The 22706-nt window shown below is 41.2% G+C and overlaps 1 long non-coding RNA gene across 2 annotated transcripts in view; it reads left to right on the top strand.

The window, feature by feature from the left end:
* Nucleotides 1-22706, top strand: part of LOC132342202 (uncharacterized) — a 119114-nt gene that overhangs the window by 14923 nt on the left and 81485 nt on the right. For both annotated transcript variants that reach the window (XR_009490498.1, XR_009490497.1), the window contains exon 3: nt 1253-1355. This is a non-coding gene — a long non-coding RNA (uncharacterized lncRNA). The remainder of the gene's footprint in view (nt 1-1252; nt 1356-22706) is intronic.

The raw sequence follows: 22706 nt of genomic DNA, 5'->3' as shown, positions 1-22706 counted from the left end.
AAGTGCTTTACCTCCTTAATCAAAGAAATGCAAATTTAAAATCCCAATGTTACACAATTACAATCTCACCAGGATGGCTAACATTAAAAGGATTGACAATACAAATGTAAGAAAAAATGCTAGCCACTGGAACTTTCATACACTGCAAATGGGATTATAAATTAATTAGTACCACTGCCAGGAAGCAGTTTAGCATCACCTATTAAAGCTGAAGAAGTGCATTCCTTGTGACTCAGCAATTCCAGTCCAAATAGAAACGTAGGCACAGAAGGTGGTAGGATGTTCACAGGAGCACTAGCCAAAAGCAAGTGCATAATGAAGAAATAAGTAGTGGGGTATTCATATTACAGGGTGCTGTACAAAATGAAAATAAACTGCTCAAACAAAAAGAAGTATTTCATAAATACAATATGGAGCAAAGAAGCCAGACACAAAAGAATATATAATATTTGATTAAATTTCTAGTATAAGTGAGAAAGGGCCTTGGTAATTGACAGTACATGCAAAGGGGTAATTATACTATTTGACTATGGAATTTAACTTGCATAAGAAGAGAAGGTATGGGGGAGAATGGGGCAGTGAAAAGATGGGGGTTGAGTTTCTAGGAAAAATGAGCTGGAACCTCCATGTAAATAGCTGTATTATTTAAAATAGCCAAGATACAGAAACAACCTAAGTGACCATCAGTGGATGAATGGATAAAGAAATAATGAATGGAATATTATTCAGTCATGAAACAGGAAGAAATTTTGCCATTTGGGACAATATGGACAGAACTTGAAGGCATTACGCTAAGTGAAATAAGTCAGAGAGAGAGAGAGACAAAGACTTATATGTCTCACTTATATGTAGAATCTTGGGGGAAAAAAACAAGTTCATTAGATACAGAGAGCAGACAGAGGTGGGGAATGGGGTATGGGTGAAATAGATGAAAGGAGTCAAAAGGTACAAACTTCCAGTTATAAATACATCCTGGGGATGTCACGTGTGGCATTGTGGCTACAGTTAACAGTAATGTGTTGCATATTTGAAAGCTGCTAAAAGAATGAGTCTTAAAAGTTCTCATCACAGGGAAAAAAATTGTAACTATATGTGGTAATAGATGTTAACTCGATTTATTGGGGTGATCATTTTGTAATATATACAAATGATTATGTATATATTATCATGCTATACAAATCATTGTACAAATGTACAAATCATTGTGTTGTACACTTGTGACTAATATGATGTTATATGTCACACACTTCAGTGTTTTAAAAAGCAAGCTGAAGAGACAGGAGGTCTCAGAGAGTGCAGTGCCTGGAGGGGTCATGGTGACTGGTATCGAGAAAGTCTAGAGAATGACCACAGAGGTAAGTGCAGATGGGGAAGGGGAGATGATATGGGGGGCTCAAGATTCTGAGAGGCCTGGGTATGGAAGTGACCATCAGTGTGTATGTTAAAAATCACCGAGAACCAAGACAGGAATGAACTTGAAGAGACTGACAGTGAGCTGGGAGCTCCAATTACTTAACCAAGTGATAATACGGCCCAAGGGGTTGTGGATGCTGCTGCTAAGTCACTTCAGTCGTGTCCGACTCTGTGTGACCCCATAGATGGCAGCCCACCAGGCTCCCCTGTCCCTGGGATTCTCCAGGCAAGAACACCGGAGTAGGCTGCCATTTCCTTCTCCAATGCATGAAGTTGTGGATAGTGGGTGACATAGTCTGATGATATGAGGTTAAAGCTGGATGAATCTAGGCAGGATGTGGGGAATGGCCTGGAAGCATCAATGAGGGAAGAGGAGTACAGCTTCAGGCTCAGGAGTGCCAGGGTACAGGAGGTGGGGGTTGGGAAGAGAGTGATTGGGTAGCAGTGACCTTCGGGGGTGGGTGTCCATGTTAAGCTTGAACAAGAAGCTAAGGGGAGCATTCACAAATGAGGTAGAGCATGTAGGGGTTTTCAAACAGCCAAGGGTTTGGGGGGTTGAGGAGGGGTGGTTGGAAGGGTAATGCCATACAGAGATGAGGAGGGTAGGAGCAGAGAAGTGGCTTAGTTATCTGGGGAGTGAGTGAGCACAGCTGAAGGTACAATGAGACAAGTCCTCATAGATTGAAAGAGATTTTGCTGGAAAGGCTGCCAGTGTTTTTTTTTTTTTTTTTTTAGTAGTAGTTAAATTACCTTGTTTAGTGTGTCAGCTTTCTGGGTTTTTTTTTTTTTCTGTTTTACAAATTTTAAATGTCACTTGCTTTGGAAATATAGAATTATTGATTTTCAAAACATATTTTGATTTTCCTGTCTAAACCCTATTGAATTATTATTTTTAATTAATTTTTACTGGAGTATAGTTGATTTGCAATGTTGTGTTGGTTTCAGGTGAACAGCAAAGTGAACCCATCATGCATATACAGAGATTCACTCTTTTTTAAGATTCTTTACCCATGCAGATTATTACAGGGTGTTGAGTAGAGTTCCCTGGGCTATACAGTAGGTTTTTAATAGTTATCTATTTTATATACAGTAGTGCATATATGTCAATCTCAATCTCCCAATTTCTCTCTCCCCCTTTCCGTGTGTTGGTTTCCTTAGTGCTAATTTTCGTCTTGTGCTTTGGAATATTTGTTTTGTTTATTTTCTTTTGTTGAGGAATGTGTGCATGTGTGTATGTGTGTGTGTGTGTGTGTGTGTGTGTGTGTGGTTGGCTCTCTGTGAGCTCACTCTCCTGTAGCAGGTTTATTGCTGCCTGCATCAAAGACCAGGTTTTCTCATTCAACAGAAATGGAGTCGGGGGCCGGGGGGCATGTGGTGAAGAGGCACCAGGCAGCTTAGACTGTTTCTGGAGTCGCTCTCAGCTCCTTGGTCTGAGTTGCTTTCATCTCCATCCTGCCAGAGTGAACGACTACCCTCCCCCCAGCTGCAGCCCATACGTATCGGCCCCAGCTTTCTTAGACTCCTGTCACTTGAGGTGAAGCCCATCTCTGCTCAAGGCTCACCTGTGGAGCCTGGCTCCTGGCTCCCAACCTTGAGGGCAAAAAGCTGCAAGGCAGGATGGGAAATATAGTGGCATTACTACCAGATTCTTTACACTGAGTGGACCAAATTTCAGCTGGATCAAAGATGTGAAGGTAAAATGAGAACCTAAGTTTTAAAAAATAGTTCAAGTTGGGGAAGGTTTTTAGGAAAGGATTTTTTTTTTTTAATTGAAAGATAAAAAGATCATACAATGAGTTAGGAGCTGTTACAAATCAATGCTTTAATTGAGGTAAGATTGACATGTAACATTGTATTAGTGGCAGAGGTACAACATAATGATTCAGTATTTGTAAATATTGCAAAATGATCACCACGGTAAATCTAGTTAATATCCATCACTATATATAGATACACATTTATTTCTTGTGACGAGAATTTTAAAGATCTATTCTTTCAGCAACTTTCAAATTTACAGCACAGTATTATTAACCATGATTACTAGGCTGTATGTTTTATGCCAGTGACATTTATTTTATAACTGGAACTTCGTAGCTTTCAACTACCTTCACCCATTTTTCCCACTCACCACCCCCTGTCTCTGGCAACCACCTATCTGTTTGTGTGTCTATGAGTTCAAGATGTTTTTATTTTTATTTTAGGTTTCACATGTAAGTGAGATCATACTGTCTTTGTTTTTCTCTGTCTCACTTATTTCACTTAACATTATGCCCTCAAGTTCCACCCATGTGTCACAAATGGCAAGATTTCCCTCTCTTTTTATTTTTCCGTTTATATTTCCATTTGTTTTAAATTTTCCATTGTGCCTGTGTGTGTGCATCACAGCTTCTTTATCCATTCATCCAATGATGGCACAGTTTGTTTCCAATTCTTGGCTATTGTCAATAATGCTGCAGTGAACATGGGTACAGGTTTCTTTTCAAATTAGTGGTTTTTTTCCTTGCAAATCAAACATTTGAATGACCAAAATGCCCAATGCTGCTGCTGCTAAGTCGCTTCAGCCATGTCCGATTCTGTGCAACCCCAGAAACGGCAGCCCACCAGGCTCTCCCGTCCCTGGGATTCTCCAGGCAAGAATAGTGGAGTGGGTTGCCATTTCCTTCTCCAAAATGCCCAATAGAGAAATCAATAACATATACACCGTTCACGAAAGAAATACATGTATATATAATTATATATATAAAGAATCTAAAAAATCACTGTGAAATAAAGGCAAATTAAACTATAATAGGGACTTCCCTGGTGGTCCGGTGGCTAAGACTCTGTGCTCCCAATGCAGGGGGCCCAGGTTTGATCCCTTGTCAGGGAACTAGATCCTGCATGCTGCAACTAAGACCCAGCATAGCCAAATACATAATTTTTTTTTTTACAAAAAGCTATAATAAATGCTATTTTCACTTGCCTACTGTCCCACAAGGTAAATTATCAGCTACTCCATGTTTGCATTGTGCTGACGTATCACAAATCAGATGGGTCAAAGAAATACTTAACATATTTAAAGATATTTATTTTTATATTTATTTATTTGGCTGCCTTGGGTCTTAGTTACAGCACGTGGGATCTAGTTCCCTGATCAGAGATCGAACCTGGGCTCTCTGCATTGATAGTGCAGAGTCTTAGCTACTGAACCACCAGGGAAATCCCTGCTTGACATATTTTTGATGTGTTCAGTGTCCCTGTGCAATTAAATATGCTGATCCTTCTGAATAGGACAATCTTTCAACCCTTTGTCATGAGATTTACATCTAACTCCAACTCATTCTTCAAAACTCAGCTCATCTCACCTTCTCCAGGAAGCCTTTCTGGGTTAGCATCACAACCACCTGAGTCTGATTAATTTCTCTTCTGGGTTTCTGGGTAATTTTTTTTTTTTTAATTTGATCATATTCTTGTCTCATTGATTTCAACCCTTGATTTACTTGTTCGTTTTCTCAACTACTCTGTAAGAGCACCAAGTCTAATTTGATTTTGCGTTCCCAAGGCCTCACTCACTGGAAGCACTCAAAGATTCTTTGTTAGATGTATGAATGAAGAACTTGTTACTTCAAGGGGAGATCATACATGGTTGATTTACTGACTCTGGGGTATGTGTCAAGTACACTCCACTGGGAGGCAGTGTTGTGCAGTGAAAAGCTCTCAGCTTTGCATGTATGCCTGGCTCCCACATCTCTCTCACCACCTTCTACCTGCCTGTTCCAGGGCCATGCAAAATCTTCTCAAGACACCAGCAAAACGAGAAGAGTATTTTTCTTATAAGATTATCATGAGGATTAAAAATAACTAAGGTAGATTTAGGAAAAGTGTCCAGCATATTGTAGGCGTATTTATCATAAGGAGTGTGTGTGTATGTTAGTCGCTCTGTAGTATCCAACTCTTTGTGACCCAATGGCTATAGCCCACCAGGCTCCTCTGTCCATGGAATTCTCCAGGGAAGAATACTGGAATGGGTAGCCATTCCGTTCTCCAGGAGATCTTCCCAACCCAGGATTGAACCTGGGTCTCTTGCATCGCAGGTGGATACTTTACCATCTGAGTCATCAGGGAAGCCCCTTATCATAAGGTAATTCTTGATTACTTGCTTATATGCTAATAGCCCCAATTGCAGGTAAAAATCTAGTTCAAAGAAGTGTTCTTCGAAATAACGTTGCAAATTATGGTTTCTGAAAAGGCTGTCAGCCCATTTCTTACCTCACTCAGAGGTCTTGGAGTTGCAAGGGTTCAGAGGCTCTCAGGACTCCATGGCACTAGGAGTCCCACTGGGACTTAGGCAAGTCAAGGGCTTTAGTGACTGTTACTGCCAGGTCCTGGTTCAGCTCTGTATGCATTAAGTAGATTTTTATGCAATGGCCTGGGAAATAAGCCACTATCTATAATTCTGTTTCTATGGGGAAAGGCTTTCTGTGTTCCAAACAACCCACATACTATTGAACTCCTGGAACACAACCTATTGGTCAGCTGGGACCAGCTGACTGGGTTTATATGGCTAGGGAACAGCGAGAGTGACTACACGATGTTGATCTAATAATCACAAATTCTCTCCGATGACTAATCTAGCTGTGGTCTCCACAACTGAAGAGCAATTTTTAAAAAACTGGAAAGGATTCTACGAAGAACCACAAAAATGGTTAAAGAGCTGCAGGAAAATCTAGTCTGATCTCTATCGTGTCCAGAGGATTCAGAAACTACCCCTGTGATGTGAGCGAGTGTGTGTTCCATCGCTCTGTTGTTTCTGACTCTTTGCCACGCTATGGACTCTACCCTGCCAGGCTCCTCTGTCCATGGGATTCCTGAGGCAAGAATACTGGAGCAGATTTCTACTTCCTCCTTCAGGGGAATTTCCTGACCCTGAGAACGAACCCACTGCTAAGTCGCGTCAGTAGTGTCCGACTCTGTGCGACCCCATAGACGGCAGCCCACCAGGCTCCCCCGTCCCTGGGATTCTCCAGGCAAGAACACTGGAGTGGGTTGCCATTTCCTTCTCCAGTGCATGAAAGTGAAAAGTGAAAGTGAAGTCGCTCAGTTGTGTCCGACTCTAGCGACCCCATGGGCTGCAGCCTACCAGGCTCCTCTGTCCATGGGATTTTCCAGGCAAGAGTACTGGAGTGGGGTGCCATCACCTTCTCCAAGAACGAACCCAAGTCCCCTGCATTCCCTACATTGCAGATGGATTCTTTACCACTGAGCCACTGGGGAAGCCCAACCCCTGCGATAATCACTCTCAAATGAAAAAAAGTGTTTGATTCTGCACTATGGCAAATACCGTTATCATTTGCTAATTGAATATAAATTTGTAGGGAAGGGAGCCGAAGTTCGTTGAGCACTCATCTCGGGATCAGGCAGGCCTATTCCATACAGTTCTTAAGTTTATTCCCAGAGACACTCTGCCAGACATTATGATGTCTGTTTTACAGATGAGGAAACTGAGATTCAACAAGATTAACTTGCCAAAAATTTTACAGCTAATCATACAGAACCAGAGATCAAATTGCCAACATCTGTTGGATCATCAAAAAAGCAAGAGAGTTCCAGAAATATATCTACTTCTGCTTTTTTGACTATGCCACAGCCTTTGACTGTGTGAATCACAACAAACTGTGGAAAATTCATAAAGAGATGGGAATACCAGACCACCTGACCTGCCTCCTGAGAAATCTGTATGCAGGTCAAGAAGCAACAGTTAGAACGGGACATGGAACAACAGACTGGTTCCAAATCAGGAAAGGAGTACGTCAAGGCTGTATATTGTCACCCTGCCTATTTAACTTATATGCAGAGTATATCATGAGAAATGCTGGGCTGGATGAAGCACAAGCTGGAATCAAGACTGCTGGGAGAAATATCAATAACCTCAGATATGCAGATGACACTACCCTTACAGCAGAAAGTGAAGAGGAACTAAAAACCCTCTTGATTAATGTGAAAGAGGAGAGTGAAAAAGCTGGCTTAAAACTCAACATTCAGAAAACTAAGATCATGGCATCTGGTCCCATCACTTCATGGCAAATAGATGGGGCAACAGTGGAAACAGTGTCAGACTTTATTTTGGGGGGCTCCAAAATCACTGCAGATGGTGACTTCAGCCATGAAATTAAAAGACACTTGTTCCTTGGAAGAAAAGCTATGACCAACCTAGACAGCATATTAAAAAGAAGAGACATTACTTTGCCAACAAAGATCCATCTAGCCAAAGCTATGGTTTTTCCAGTAGTCATGTATGGATGTGAGAGTTGGACTGTGAAGAAAGCTGAGCACCAAAGAACTGATGCTTTTGAATTGTGGTGTTGGAGAAGACTCTTGAGAGTCCCTTGGAAAACATGGAGATCCAACCAGTCCATCCTAAAGGAAATCAGTCTTGAATATTCATTGGAAAGACTGATGCTAAAGCTGAAACTCCAATACTTTGGCCACCTGATGTGAAGAGCTGACTCATTTGAAAAGACCCTGATGCTGGCAAAGATTGAAGGTGGGAGGAGAAGGGGACGACAGAGGATGAGATGGTTGGATGTCATCACTGACTCAATGGACATGAGCTTGAGTAAACTCCGGGAGTTGGTGATAGACAGGGAAGTCTGGCGTGCTGCAGTCCATGGGATCGCAAAGAGTTGGACATGACTGAGTGACTGAACTGAACTGAATCATATAGAACATAGATTCAAATCCAGGCCAGATTAATTTCAAAGTGTTTCCAATGATCAGTTTTCTACATGGTTGCCAGAAAAATATGTAAACTTTCTGAAATATCAACATGATCATGTCCATCCCCACAAATCACAGTCCGCTGGCCCCATGATGCTCCTGGGAACTGAGCCTCTCAATGTGGCAGACAGCACCCCAAGTGCCCTCACTCCTGCAAACCTACCTTGTCTCTTGTCATTACCCACTTGCCTTGACCCCAGGTCTGTGTTCAGGTATTTTCCCATTTCTCTATTCCTCCAGATGTGTCCAGCCTCCAGGCTTTCACACAGGCTTTTTCTCCTGCTTTCTTCCCTTTTTTCCTCTATTGACCAACTTTTCTCTCCTTCCCACTGTGGACTTCACCTCACACATGCCTTTCTTTGATGTCTTCCCTGGACCTTCAAGTACCACCTAGTCAACCCCTCCCCGTGGTCTCACAACAGGTCACGTTTTCCACATAATATCATGTATTGCACTGTATTGTAACTGCATGTTGATTTAGCCTTAGACATCCCCTACCCAACACACACACACACACACACCTGACTCAATTACCATTTGTTAAATAAATCTTGAATTATCACACCACAGGTTATTTTTACAAACAAGAGTTTAAAAAATTGACACTTACATTTGCCTTTTTTTAAAAAGAGGATTTACAGTGATCCTGATCACAATACGGCTCTCTCTTGTTTTCTGATGTTTTCTTGAGAGAAGGAAAAGTGCAGCCACCAGTAGCATACTGGGAGTTACGTAAAACATCAGCATGCCCATGGGAGTGTGTAGCCCAGTGGACATCATCCATCACCTGGGTCGTGGCAGAAAAGCGAGATGGTGAACCTTCCATCCCTTTGCTTCAGGAAGGACCCAGAGAATCCATAACTATCAAAAGAACATTGATCTTTGTCGTGTCCTCCAGAGAGAAATCTCCCATGCTATCTGGTGTCAAACAAGCCTTGGGGTTAGGAAATTCTTCCTTTTGCTTAACATTAATAAGCCCATTCTTTTTGTATTCTTGGCAACAGAGAAAAACACAGCCATCATCCTCTATGCCATGGCTCTTCTGAAGTCTGTGTTCAGCGCTGATGCTTCTCAAGTGACCCTGAAGCTTTTTCTCTCTAGGGTAAATCATTCCAGGTCTTTAGCCCTTCTTTGCTGGTCACTGAATGACTGTTTTGCTTTTCTCTGAACTCTCTCCACATTCTCTGAATCCCATTGAGGGATGGAGAATCAGAGCTGGCCCAGCTCCGTTACAGTTCTGATCTGTGCAGAGCAGTGTAGCAATTACCTCATGATACAGACATGCTTTTCATTTGCCACAGTTCTCTGCTTGCATTTTTTTTTTTTTTCCAATCAACAGAACTGCAGGGTTGTGACAATTCCTCCCGGTCAGCTGGCTATCCACTAAAGCTATACTTTTAATTTTCCAGCCAACTGCCTTTGAGTGGCTGGCACCTTGCCTTTGAACATGTTCCCTTTTCAACTCCAAGTGCATAATCCTGAATTTTTTTTTGCTGAACTGCATCCGGTCTATGTCCCATTATTTCAGTTGATCAGCATTGCCTTCTAGGACCACTGTAACCTGCAGAGATCTTTCCGTTTGTGACACTTCAGGGTTTGGGTGTTTCGTTGCCTGCTTTGCATTTTCTGTTGATCAGTGCATTAGTCAGATTACATTAAATTAAACTGCTATAACAAATCATCTCCAAATCTCAATGACTTAAAACCAGAGTTTTGAGTTCTCTTTTCCACTCATACTACATTTCCTACACTGGTCATCAGAGGGACTCTGACCATCAGAGTCACTCCGTGGTCCAGGTTGGTCCATTTTGTTGTGCCACCACCTCAACTCAAGGCTTCTAGGTTTGCTGGGGCAGGGTCACAGAGCATGGAGGATGGAGGTATTTGGCATGTTTATTCCATCTAGAAGTGATACACATTGCTTATGCTACCTTTCTTTGACACAAGCAAGTCATGTTCTTGTGACTCATTCCAAGGGCGATACATGCCCCAAAGCACAGAACAACCAGAGAGAAATCCTGGTACTCACAGAAGGTCTCCCACAGTCAATGAGATCGCAGCTTTTCTAAACACCTCAATCTTGTCCTTTATTTCTGCATGTATGCTCAGTCGCTCAGTTGTGTCTGACTCCTTGCGGCCCCATGGACTGTAGCCCACCAGGCTCCTCTGTCCATGGAATTTTCCAGGCAAGAATACTGGAGTGGGCTGCCATTTCCTTCTCTAGGATATCTTCCCGATCCTGTGACTGAACCCGTGTCTCTTGCGTCTCCTGCAGTGGCAGGTAGATTCTTTACCGTTAGCACCACCAGAATTTATTTCTGCATCATCCATAAATTCTTAGGGACTTTCAGATTCTGGATCTGTTTCTCTTCCACAAAAATAGAGGCATTTTTTTTTCCTCCCATGGTCTAGATTATAGATATTAGGTCCAACACCAGGTTCTGCAAAAAGCTACTAGCAGAATATCGAGGCTGAGTCACTGATAATGTTTTTTCTCTACAAATAGGAGTGCTGTGAAAGATAGAACTGTTAGGAAACTAGTCGCATGAACGTGTGAGAAACAACTCTCTCTCAGTCCACCAGATCTGCTGCTTAGTCAGACTTGCTATTATAACTTCATATTTTACAAAAAGTAGATAGAAGTGCAGACCATCCCCAGTGGTTTTTAAATCTAAATAAGACAAAGACAATCAAATCTAAATGCAGAAGTGAGCCTGCAGACAAAGGATTGTGGATTGGGAATCTGAGTTGCATTTAGCTTCTAGGGAGCTCTGTGACCTTGGGAAAGTCATTCCACCACATGAATCTCAGGCTCCAGCTCTTTCCTGGAATAGGGTGGGATTTGATTTGTGGCTCTCAGCTCTAGCTGTTAATCAGAATCCCCTGAAGAGCTTTTTATAAACAGATTCTTAAGCCTCTCCTGAACGTTCTAAATCATCTAGGGCAGGACCTGGAATCTATTCAGAGTTGAGGACATCATCTCTAATCTTTAAGTGTGAAGTACTCCACCACTGATGCTTTTGAACTGTGGTGTTGGAGAAGACCTGAGAGTCCCCTGGACAGCAAGGAGATCAAACCAGTCAACCCTATGGATGTGAGTATGGATGTGAGAGATGGTTGGATGGCATCACCGACTCGATGGACATGAGTTTGAGTAAATTCCGGGAGTTGGTGATGGACAGGGAAGCCTGACGTGCTGCAGTCCTTGGGGTCGCAAAAAGTTGGACACAACTGAGCAACTGAACTGGACTGATGGATGAGAGTTGGACTATAAAGAAAGCTGAGCACTGAACAACTGATGCTTTTGAACCGTGGTGTTGGAGAACTTTTGAGAGTCCTTTGGCCTGTAGGAGATCAAACTAGTCAATCCTACAGGAAATCAGTCCTGAATATTCATTGGATTAACTGATGCTGAAGCTGAAACTCCCATATTTTGGCCACCTGATGTGACAAGCTGACTCATTGGAAAAGACCCTGATGCTGGGAAATATTGAAGGCAGGAGGAGAAGGGGACAAGAGAGGATGAGATGGTTGGATGGCATCACTGATTCAATGGACATGAGTTTGAGTAAGCTCCAGGAGTTGGTGATGGACAGGGAAGCATGGTGTGCTGCAGTCCATGGGATTGCAAAGTCATATACAACTTAGTGACTGAACAGCAAAAACCCCACCATTCTGTCCTTGACCCTGTCTCAGATTTTTCACACGGCATATTTCCAGGATCCCATGTCTTTAATCAGAACCTAGAAAGCACAAAACTGAATTCATCATTCAACCCTGAATGACAATATATAGATTTTGTGTAGGTGAATGGTACAATCTTTCATCCCATTAGTGAAGCCAGAAAAGCCTGGGTTCATTTTATATTCTTCCCTTTCCCACCCAGTTAATCTTTCAGTCCTAAACATCTCTCCCCTTTATGCCTAGAGCCCTGGCTCAGACTTTCACTGTTGCTGGGACTACTGCATTAGCCTCTTTCTAGATTTCCCCGAGTTGAATCTCATTGATTCCACCTCCTACCCTATCCATAACCCTCAGTTTCAGAGTGGACATTCTAACATAAAATATCTGCTAAAAGATCGTCAATGCTTTTCCCATCACTACTAGTTTAAAATATAAATTCTCTTCTATTTGCACATAGACATTCAAGGTCCTTCAAGATTTTACCCCAGCATTTCAAGGTCATTGGCAATGGCTTCACTGCTGACACCATACTCAAAGCAGTCCTTAGCTACTCGTGGTCCCTCAGCTTCTCCATGTCTTTGTACACATTGTTCTCCAATGGAAACGTTATTCCTACACCTGTTTTCTGAATATGATCTGCTGCTGCCAGCTCTGGGAAGTCTTCACGGTCTTCTCCTGATAGACTAAGAAACTACTTCTCCTTTTTTCCCACTGTACTTTGCTTGTTACTGATCTAAACTCATACTGCTTACTGCATGTTCAGTTCAGTCACTCAGTCGTGTCCGACTCTTTGCGACCCCATGAATCACAGTACGCCAGGCCTCCCTGTCCATCTCCTGAAGTTCACTCAAACTCACGTCCATCGAGTCGGTGATGCCATCCAGCCATCTCATCCTCTGTCGTCCCCTTCTCCTCCTGCCCCCAATCCCTCCCAGCATCAGAGTCTTTTCCAATGAGTCAACTCTTTGCATCAGGTGGCCAAAGTACTGGAGTTTCAGTTTCAGCATCAGTCCTTCCAAAGAACACCCAGGACTGATCTCCTTTAGAATGGACTGGTTGGATCTCCTTGCAGTCCAAGGGACTCACAAGAGTCTTCTCCAACACTACAGTTCAAAAGCATCAATTCTTTGGCGCTCAGCTTTCTTCACAGTCCAACTCTCACATCCATACATGACCACTGGAAAAACCATAGCCTTGACTAGATGGACCTTTGCTTACCACATGATAGACCAATAAATTGAGAGATGAGTTGTTGGGGCAAGAAATAGTGACTTTATTCAGAAAGCCAGCAGATTGAGATGGTAGACTAATGTCCTAAAGAACCATCTTACCCAAGTTAGAATCCAGGCTTCTTTTATTCTAAAAGGGGAAGGGGTGTGGTTGGTTGCTGCAAACTTCCTGGTGCTGGAGTCCTTTGTTCTTAAACAGCAGTCTACATAGGTCTGGTCATGATGTTCCTGTAAACCTCCAATAAGATAAATGTTACTCACCGTTCTGCAGTTTTTTTTAAATCTCTCTATGAATGGGAAAGTTTTATACCTTTAAAGGTCAGAGCCTTGAGAATGAGCTATCCTGTATATTTCAGGCTACAGGAAATACAATTAACTTGTATCAAAAGCAATAGAATACAAAGGTTAAAGTAAAAGAAACAGATCCAATATGGAGCCAGATTTGTTCTTCCCTATTACAGGCTCACGCTTCTATAATAGCATTTGTTTGACTGGGTTATAATGGCTTTTCTGCGTATCTACCTCCACTATTGGAAGGGAAGCTACTGAGGGCCTGGGGCAATGCCTTGCACAAAGCACAAATATGAGATAACTGAATGAATGAATGACCCTGTCAGTTCTAAACATCCTGTAAGCCTAGAAATGCTTCAGAACAAAATATGAGGTAAAATATTAAATTTCATGATTAAATTAACACCTAAGCAATCATTTGCAGCAAGGTGGGAATGGACAGAGGTCTCAGCAGGGAGTGGGCAAAAGATGAGGAAAGAAGATCAATGCAATCCTGGGCAGAACAGAAAACCAACGTCCTGACCCCAGCTCTGCGTCCTTAATGGTGAAGCTATTTTATAAGATCGAATTAGTAGTGAAGTGGCTAGAAAATTAAGATCAATTGGACTGAAAGCCACTGAATGCCATAATTTCACAGAAGAACCATTTAAGTGTTTAAAGTAAATAATTTTCACTTCCAGCTGCTTTTCTCTGACCCTCTTCTCCAGTATTGGCATGGGCTAAGCCTAAAAAAGCTGAAACTCTCCTCAGAAAAGAGAAAAGATGTAGAATGTCCAAAGTGAAGCATCTTCTCATTGGCTCTTCTCTGAAGGGAAACTTCACTGACAGGCTCCTTAAAGCTCTGCCATCTGCTCATCTTTGTTCAGTCATATTCGACTCTCTGCAACCCCAGGGACTGTAGCCCACCAGGCTCCTTTGTCCATGGGATTTCTCAGGAAAGAATACTGGAGTGGGTTGCCATTTGCTTCTCTAGGGGATAGACACCACCCAGGGATCAGATCCAGGTCTCCTGCATTGGCAAGCAGATTCTTTACCATTAGCGCCACCGGGGAAGGCCCCAGGACCAGGGCTCAAAGAGGAAGTTTCTGCGGTCAAGACCCTCATCTCCATGAAAAATGTCTCGCTTTTAATACATTTCTTGTTTAAACAAACCTTAGAGGACCATTTGGTGCCAGATTCTTAGAACTGGCGTACAGTGAATTTTTTTCTTTGCTATTTATGCTACCCAGCCTGTAGACTTTAACTTAACAAAGAACGTTTAGTATAAGGTAGCAATGTGAATGAATAGTTTTTTGTGTGCTTACTAAAAATGGGGGCTCCAAAGAACAAATCAAAAATCCATTAGGAATAATTCTGCTTACCCAGTGATGGACAGAAATCATGCAGGGAAATGGGAGGGAATTATGAAAGACCTTATTCTAAAGAGGCAGCAGTGTCAAATGTCTGTCAAATAACTGTTGAACGAAAATCAGCCCAGACAACTGCTCAGATGTAGGAATGAGCCACCACACCCAGCCCTCTGTGTCTTTCCTTCTGTGTCCAAGTCTCTATGTTTCTGTCACACACACACACACACACACACACACTTCACAAATAAAATTCACTCAATCAGAACCATGTCAGGGCAAAGCTCCTCTTTTGGCTTGATACGTAAACTTTCCAATAATTACTGGTATGAAATTCTTTAGCAGCAAAGAACAAGGTCATTCTCTATGACTCCTTTTTGTTCTGAAGGTAAAAACAAAGGCTCTTTAAAAATTTTTTTTTATTGGAGTGTAGTTGATTTACAACGTTGTTTTAGTTTCAGGTGTTCAGCAAAGCGAATCGTTATACATATACATATATCCACTCTTTTTTTAGATTCTTTTCTGATATAGGCTGTTACAGAATATTGAGTAGAGTTCCCTGTGCTGTACTGAAGGTCCTTACTAATTATCTATTTTATATATAGTAGTATATATATGTCAATCCCAGTCTCCCAATTTATCTCTCCCCTGCTTATCTTCTGGTAAGTATAAGTTTGTTTTCTACATCTTTGACTCAAATTCTGTTTTGTAAATAAGTTCATTTGTAGCCTTTATTGAGATTCCACATATAAGCAGTATCATATGATACTTATCTTTCTGTGTCTGATTTAAGACATAGTTTCTCACAGTCACCTAAGGCCCAACATAATCTAGCAGTCATTAACCCTTCCATCTTTTGTCATCTGCTTCCTCCCACTCTGTATTTCAACCCTAATGGCTTTATTTCAGTCCTTCATAAGTGCGGGACTCACTGCCAGTTTAGGACCTTTAAATGCCTGAAACCCTGTCTTCTCTCACTACAAGCTTTTTAAAATTTTTTATTTATTTTTAATTGGGAGATAATTGCTTTATGGTATTGTATTGGTTTCTGTCATACATCAACATTAATCAGCCATAGGTATATATACATGTCCCCTCCCTCCTGAACCTCCCTCCCACCTCCCACCCCATCACACCCCTGTAGGTTGTCACAGAGCACTGGGTTTGAACTCCCTGTGTTATACAGCAAATTAGCTACTGGCTATCTGTTTTACATATGGTAATATGTATGTTTCCATACTATCCTCTCAATTCATCCCACCCTCCCCTTCTCCCACTGTGTCCATAAGTCTGTTCTCTGTCTGCATCTCCATTGCTGCCCCGCAAATAGTTTCATCAGTACCATCTTTCTAGATTCCATATAAATGCATTAATATATATTTGTATTTCTCTTTCTGACTTACTTCACTCTATGTAATAGGCTCTAGGTTCATCTACCTCATTAGAACTGACTCAAATGCATTCCTTTTTATGGCTGAGTAGTAGCCTGTTGTATATATATGTACCACAACTTCTTTATCCACTCATCTGTCAGTGGACATCCAGGTTGCTTCCATGTCCTAGCTATTGTAAATAGTGCTGCAGTGAACATTGGGGTATGTGTATATTTTTCAGTTATGGTTTCCTCAGGGTATATGCCCAGTAGTAGGATTGTTGGGCCATATGGTAGTTTTATTCTTAGTTTTTTAATGAATCTCCATACTATTCTCTAAAGTGGCTGTATCAATTTACATTCCCACCAACAGTGCAAGAGGGTTCCATTTTCTCTGCACCCTCTCCAGCATTTATTGTTTGTAGATTTTTTGATGATGGCCATTCTGACCAGTCATTCTAACTTATCCTTCACATCTCAATTTGAACATATCCTCTTCAAAAAAGCCTTCAGGGATGCCCCAGACCAGATCAGCTTTGTTTTACAAACTCCCCTACTGTCATATATCTTTGCTTCATGTCACTCTTCGCATTTTTGTCATAAAGTATTCATTTGTGAAATTAATTAATGTCTCATCTCCCCAACCCCAGTGGTAAACCCCAGGAAAGTGGGCCCCATTTCTGGATTTGTTAATCATCATATCTCAGTACCTAGCAAAGGTTCTTAAGTACATGGTAGGGACTCAGTGCTTTTTTGTTAAGCGAATGAATAACGAACTGGTCCAATCCAGAAAACAAAGCTAACTCTTTTCTTTCTCTCTCTCAAAAACCTGAAGATATCCACACACCTTTAATTAAGATTTAACACGGACATTCTGTTTTAGAGAAAAATGCACTTCAGGACTAATTACAATTTCACAGGACAATGAGGCAATCTTTAGTCACAGATTCTTTCTCTCTGTATCACTTCCTAGATATACTCCAGGTTCAGGGTAGCAGAAGAAAATATTGTGTTTGTAAGTGGTTTCCTGCATTCATGCTCTTTCCAATGTGACTTGTAGTTCATCAAGAGATGGAGACTATTTCCTCACCTCTAGAATTTGGGCTGGTCTTATTATTTACTTTGCTAATAGAATGCAGTGGAAATAACATTCAGCCCATCACGAACCAGTGCCTCAAGAAGCTTCAATTGCTTCTGTTCTTGCATTGCTGCCATGTTACGAGATCAAGCCAACACTAGCCTGTTGGAGGGTGAGAGCTGTGTGGAGCAATGTCAGATTATCACTGACAAGGCAATTCTAGATCAGCTGTCTGCCAATCTCTAGGTAGAGATCAGCCAACACTGTCTTAGATCAGCAAAACTGCTCAATCAACCTATAGCTAAATAAGTGCTTATTGTTTAAGTTTGGCATGGTTTGTTACATGGCAATAACTATCTGAGACACGATTTAAGGCAATGTTACTAGGCTCCTAAAAGTAATTACTGTTACTCCATTCCTTTTGCTTCTGCTTCAATAGCACAGAACTTTCAGGTTAGATAAACCTAGTTATAAATCTTCCCTGAAACATGTATTAACCAGATGAATGTTGGACAACTTAATTAGCAGTTCTAAGGCTCAAATTTCTTATCTATACAATATTTATTTATTTATTTGTGGCTGCACTCGTTGCTATGCACAGGCTTTCTCTAGTTGTGGTGAGTGGAGACTACTCTTCTTTGCAATGCTCACACTTCTCACTGTGGCGGCTTCTCTTATTGTGGAGCACAGGTTTTAGGCGCTCTGACTCAGTAGTTGTGGCTTTTGGACTTAGTTGGCTCGTGGCACGTGGGATCTTCCTGGACCAGGGATTGAACCCACATCCGCTGCATTGCCAGGTTGATTCTTAACCACTGGACTGTCAGGGAAATCCTTATCTATAAAATAGAATTAATAATATTGTCACAGAGAAGGAATCTAATTGTCCCCCAATATCTTACCTTCCTTTCTCTGTGTTTTAGATTCCCCAGCTTTTAATTGGGCACATGGCTGCCCACCTATATGACTTGATTCTGGCCAATGAGCTCTAAATGAAATATCATGTTGTAGAAACATTCCTAAGGAAGCTGGTACATTTCTTTCACCCCTTTTTTCTTCATTCCTTTCCTTTCTGTTGGCATGGCAGCTAGTGGCCACTTAGGGAGAGAAAGAGTTTGGATCCCTAAGGACTTTGTGGAGCAGAACTTTGGAACCAGCCCTAGACTGCCTACAATGCCAGGATGATCTCCCGGAGAAGGAAATGGCAACCCACTCCAGTATTCTTGTCTGGAAAAATCCCATGAACAGAGGATCCAGGTAGGCTACAGTCCATGGGGTCGCAAAGAGTCGGATACAACTGAGCAACTTCACTTTCACTTTCACTAGACTGCTACCTTTGGATGAGAGGAATGAAATTCTTGCTTGTTTAAGACATCATTATCTTAGGTTTCTGTTACTCACAACTGAATCTAATCCAAGTTGATCTAAATACATTCCTTGGTTTATTGTGAGGTAGGTGGTAATATAAGTGCCTACATCCCAGGGATCAACCCAGCATCTCTTAAGTCTCCTGCATTGGCAGGCGTGTTCTTTACCACTAGGGCCGCCTGGGAAGCCCTTAGGACACAGTAAGAGACAATAAATGGATGTAGCTATTATTATTTTTTGACTGATAGTAATAATAGAGGCACTACCAACATACCTCCACAGCTAATGCTGAGATAAAACTGGCAATATTGTTGAAGTCAGCTAAAAATATGGCTGTAGTCACAATATTTACATAATAGTATAGATCTGTGAGATGTTTGTTGATTATGTTATCTAAAAGAGTTTCCTTCTTAACCCATGCATCACTAAAATAAAATTTTATCTTAATGAAATTTAGCAAACACATACATTAGCAATGTTAGTAGAGCACTCACTTTGTCATAAATTTTAATTCACTCATTTAGTAATCCCCTCAAAACATGGCAAAACAGGAAAAGGTTTTTAGCCTTTTTTCCCCTCATAAACGTTTTAAAACTATATTAAGAAAATACAATCTTCATATGTACTTGAAAAGTAATGTTTTATGTATATATAATACTACATTTACTAAGGCCATACAGTTTCTTAACAAAAAAATTATATTGCAGCTTTAAAATACTGAAAAACTTTATTTTAGCTATTGGAAGAAGTAGTCTTTAGAAAACGATTAGCATTGTAACTCTGCCATTAGCTTCTTTGGTATTCCCTACTGTGAAGATCATTATTTTGAGACTTGGAAAGTCAGCAAAAAGGCATGCAGAACCTCTCCCAGTACTGAATCAATTTTTTTTAAAGACAAATTTTCCTCAGAAATATGGTGAAACACAGAGAAGTCATTCATAATCAGTTCCTCAAGCAAAAATTCTTTTTAATTATTTGAACATTGGAAAAAGAGCTCACAGAGAAATACTGTTCACAGTGGATTCCATATAAGCATTTGATAGTTAATTGTCACTACCAGAGTAACTAACAGGTCCCAATTTAACTGGAATGGGGCTTTCCCATTATGGTGGCTTTTTCTGTATGGAAATCTATTATGAAGACTTAAAGTCCTATACTGTGAAGATCAAGAGAGTTTTCTGTTTTTATTTAAATGGCTATTAGAGGAAGTTGGTCCAAATATTCCAAGAAAAGCCAAACTAATTTAACAGGAGAGTCAAGAAAAGGTTTCAAGGTATACATGGATTTGACACGCCTTTTTTGGCCTGAGGGATCTTAGTTCTCTGACCAGGATCGAACGCACATCCCTGCAGTGGCAGTGTATAGTCTTAACCACTGGACTGCCTGGAAAGTCCTGGATTTGAGATGCCTTATGGGGAATGGCCATCTGACTAGTAAGACACACAAGTACAAGAGAAGCAAAGTCAAGGCAAGAGGCAGGACAGCCTGTGGTCAAGTTACCTATTGGTGTAACCAGTGGGATGCTAGTTGGGAATAGTAGAACATAAGACAGGGAATGCATACTGTGACATTATAGAGGGTGCAATATGGGATGTTGCATCTAATTCATTAATAATTGGTAACCATTAAAGAGTTTTTAACAGAAAGGTAAAAAAAAAAAAAAAATCAGTGTTGACTTCACGGGGTGAATTCTACCAAACAGAAGAGTTAGTACCAGTTCTTCATGAATTCTTCCAAAAATGCGAAGATGAGAGACCATGTCCCAGCTTGTTCTATGAGACCACAATTACCCTGTTACTAAAACCAAGGAAAGACATCATAAGAAAAGAAAAATTTTTGATAGAAAAAAATTCAACTAAAAAATGAGCAAAGGATATGAATCAGTATATCTCTAAGGAAGATATACAAATTGCCAAGAAATACATGAAAAGATACTCAGCATCATTAGTCATCAGCTCAGTTCAGTGGCTCAGTCGTGTCCGACTCTTTGCAACCCCATGAATCACAGCACACCAGGCCTCCCTGTCCATCACCAACTCCCGGAGTTCACTCAAACTCATGTCCATTGAGTCGGTGATGCCATCCAGCCATCTCATCCTCTGTTGTTCCCTCTCCTCCTGCTCCCAATCCCTCCCAGCATCAGGGTCTTTTCCAATGAGTCAACTCTTTGCAAAAGGTGGCCAGAGTATTGGAGTTTCAGCTTCAACATCAGTCCTTCCAATGAACACCCAGGACTGATCTCCTTTAGGATGGACTGGTTGGATCTCCTTGCAGTCCAAGGGATTCTCAAGAGTCTTCTCCAACACCGCAGTTCAAAAGCATCAATTCTTCAGCATTCAGCATTCTTCACAGTCCAACTCTCACATCCATACATGACTACTGGAAAAACCATAGCCTTGACTAGATGGACCTTTGTTGGCAAAGTAATACCTCTGCTTTTCAATATGCTATCTAGGTTGGTCACAACTTTCCTTCCAAGGAGTAAGCGTCTTTTAATTTCATGGCTGCAATCACCATCTGCACTGATTTTGGAGCCCAAAAAAATAAAGTCTGACACTGTTTCCACTGTTTCCCATGAAGTGATGGGACCAGGTGCCATGATACTAGTTTTCTGAATGTTGAGCTTTAAGCCAACTTTTTCACTCTCTTCTTTCACTTTCATCAAGAGGCTTTTGAGTTCCTCTTCACTTTCTGCTATAAGGGTAGTGTCATCTGCATATCTGAGGTTATTGATATTTCTCCCGGCAATCTTGATTCCAGCTTGTGCTTCTTCCAGCCCAGCGTTTCTCATGATGTACTCTGCATATAAATTAAATAAACAGGGTGACAATATACAGCCTTGACATACTCCTTTTCCCTTGGAACCAGTCTGTTGTTCCATGTCCAATTCTAACTGTTGCTTCCTGACCTGCATATAGGTTTCTCAAGAGGCAGTTCAGGTGGTCTGGTATTCCCATCTTTTTCAGAATTTTCCGCAGTTTATTGTGATCCACACAGTTAAAGGCTTTGGCATAGTCAATAAAGCAGAAATAGATGTTTTTCTGGAACTCTCTTGCTTTTTCAATGATCCAGAGGATGTAGGTGATTTGATCTCTGGTTCCTCTGCCTTTTCTAAAACCAGCTTGAACATCTGGAAGTTCACAGTTCACGTATTGCTGAAGCCAGGCTTGGAGAATTTTGAGCATTACTTCACTAGCGTGTGAGATGAGTGCAATTGTGCGGTAGTTTGAGAATTCTTTGGTATTACCTTTCTTTGGCAATGGAATGAAAACTGACATTTCCAGTCCTGTGGCCACTGCTGAGTTTTCCAAATTTGCTGGCATATTGAATGCAGCACTTTCACAGCATCATCTTTTAGGATTTGAAATAGCTCAACTGGAATTCCATCACCTCCACTAGCTTTGTTCATCGTGATGCTTTCTAAGGCCCACTTGACTTCACATTCCAGGATATCTGGCTCTAGGTGAGTGATCACACCATCGTGATTATCTTGGTCATGAAGCTCTTTTTTGTACAGTTCTTCTGTGTATTCTTGCCACCTCTTCTTAATATCTTCTGCTTCTGTTAAGTCCATACCATTTCTGTCCTTTATCATGCCCATCTTTGCATGAAATGTTCCCTTGGTATCTCTAATTTTCTTGAAGAGATATCTAGTCTTTCCCATTCTGTTGTTTTCCTCTATTTCTTTGCATTGATCGCTGAGGAAGACTTTCTTATCTCTCTTTGCTATTCTTTGGAACTCTGCATTCAGATGCTTATATCTTTCCTCTTCTCCTTTGCCTTTTACTTCTCTTCTTTTCACAGCTATTTGTAAGGCCTCCCCAGACAGCCATTTTGCTTTTTTGCATTTCTTTTCCATGGGAATGGTCTTGATCCCTGTCTCCTGTACAATGTCACGAACCTACGTCCATAGTTCATCAGGCACTCTATCAGATCTAGTCCCTTAAATCTATTTCTCACTTCCACTGTATACTCATAAGGATTTGATTTAAGTCATACCTGAATGGTCTAGTGGTTTTCCCCACTTTCTTCAATTTAAGTCTGAATTTGGCAGTAAGGAGTTCATGATCTGAGCCACAGTCAGCTCCTGGTCTTGTTTTTGCTGACTGTATGGAGCTTCTCCATCTTTGGCTGCAAAGAATATAATCAATCTGATTTCGGTGTTGACCATC

Source organism: Bos taurus, chromosome 14, assembly GCF_002263795.3.
Source record: "Bos taurus isolate L1 Dominette 01449 registration number 42190680 breed Hereford chromosome 14, ARS-UCD2.0, whole genome shotgun sequence".
Taxonomy (NCBI): Eukaryota; Metazoa; Chordata; class Mammalia; order Artiodactyla; family Bovidae; genus Bos; species Bos taurus.
Note: the sequence above shows the minus strand (reverse complement) of the source record. Positions and strands in the feature narration are given on the sequence as shown.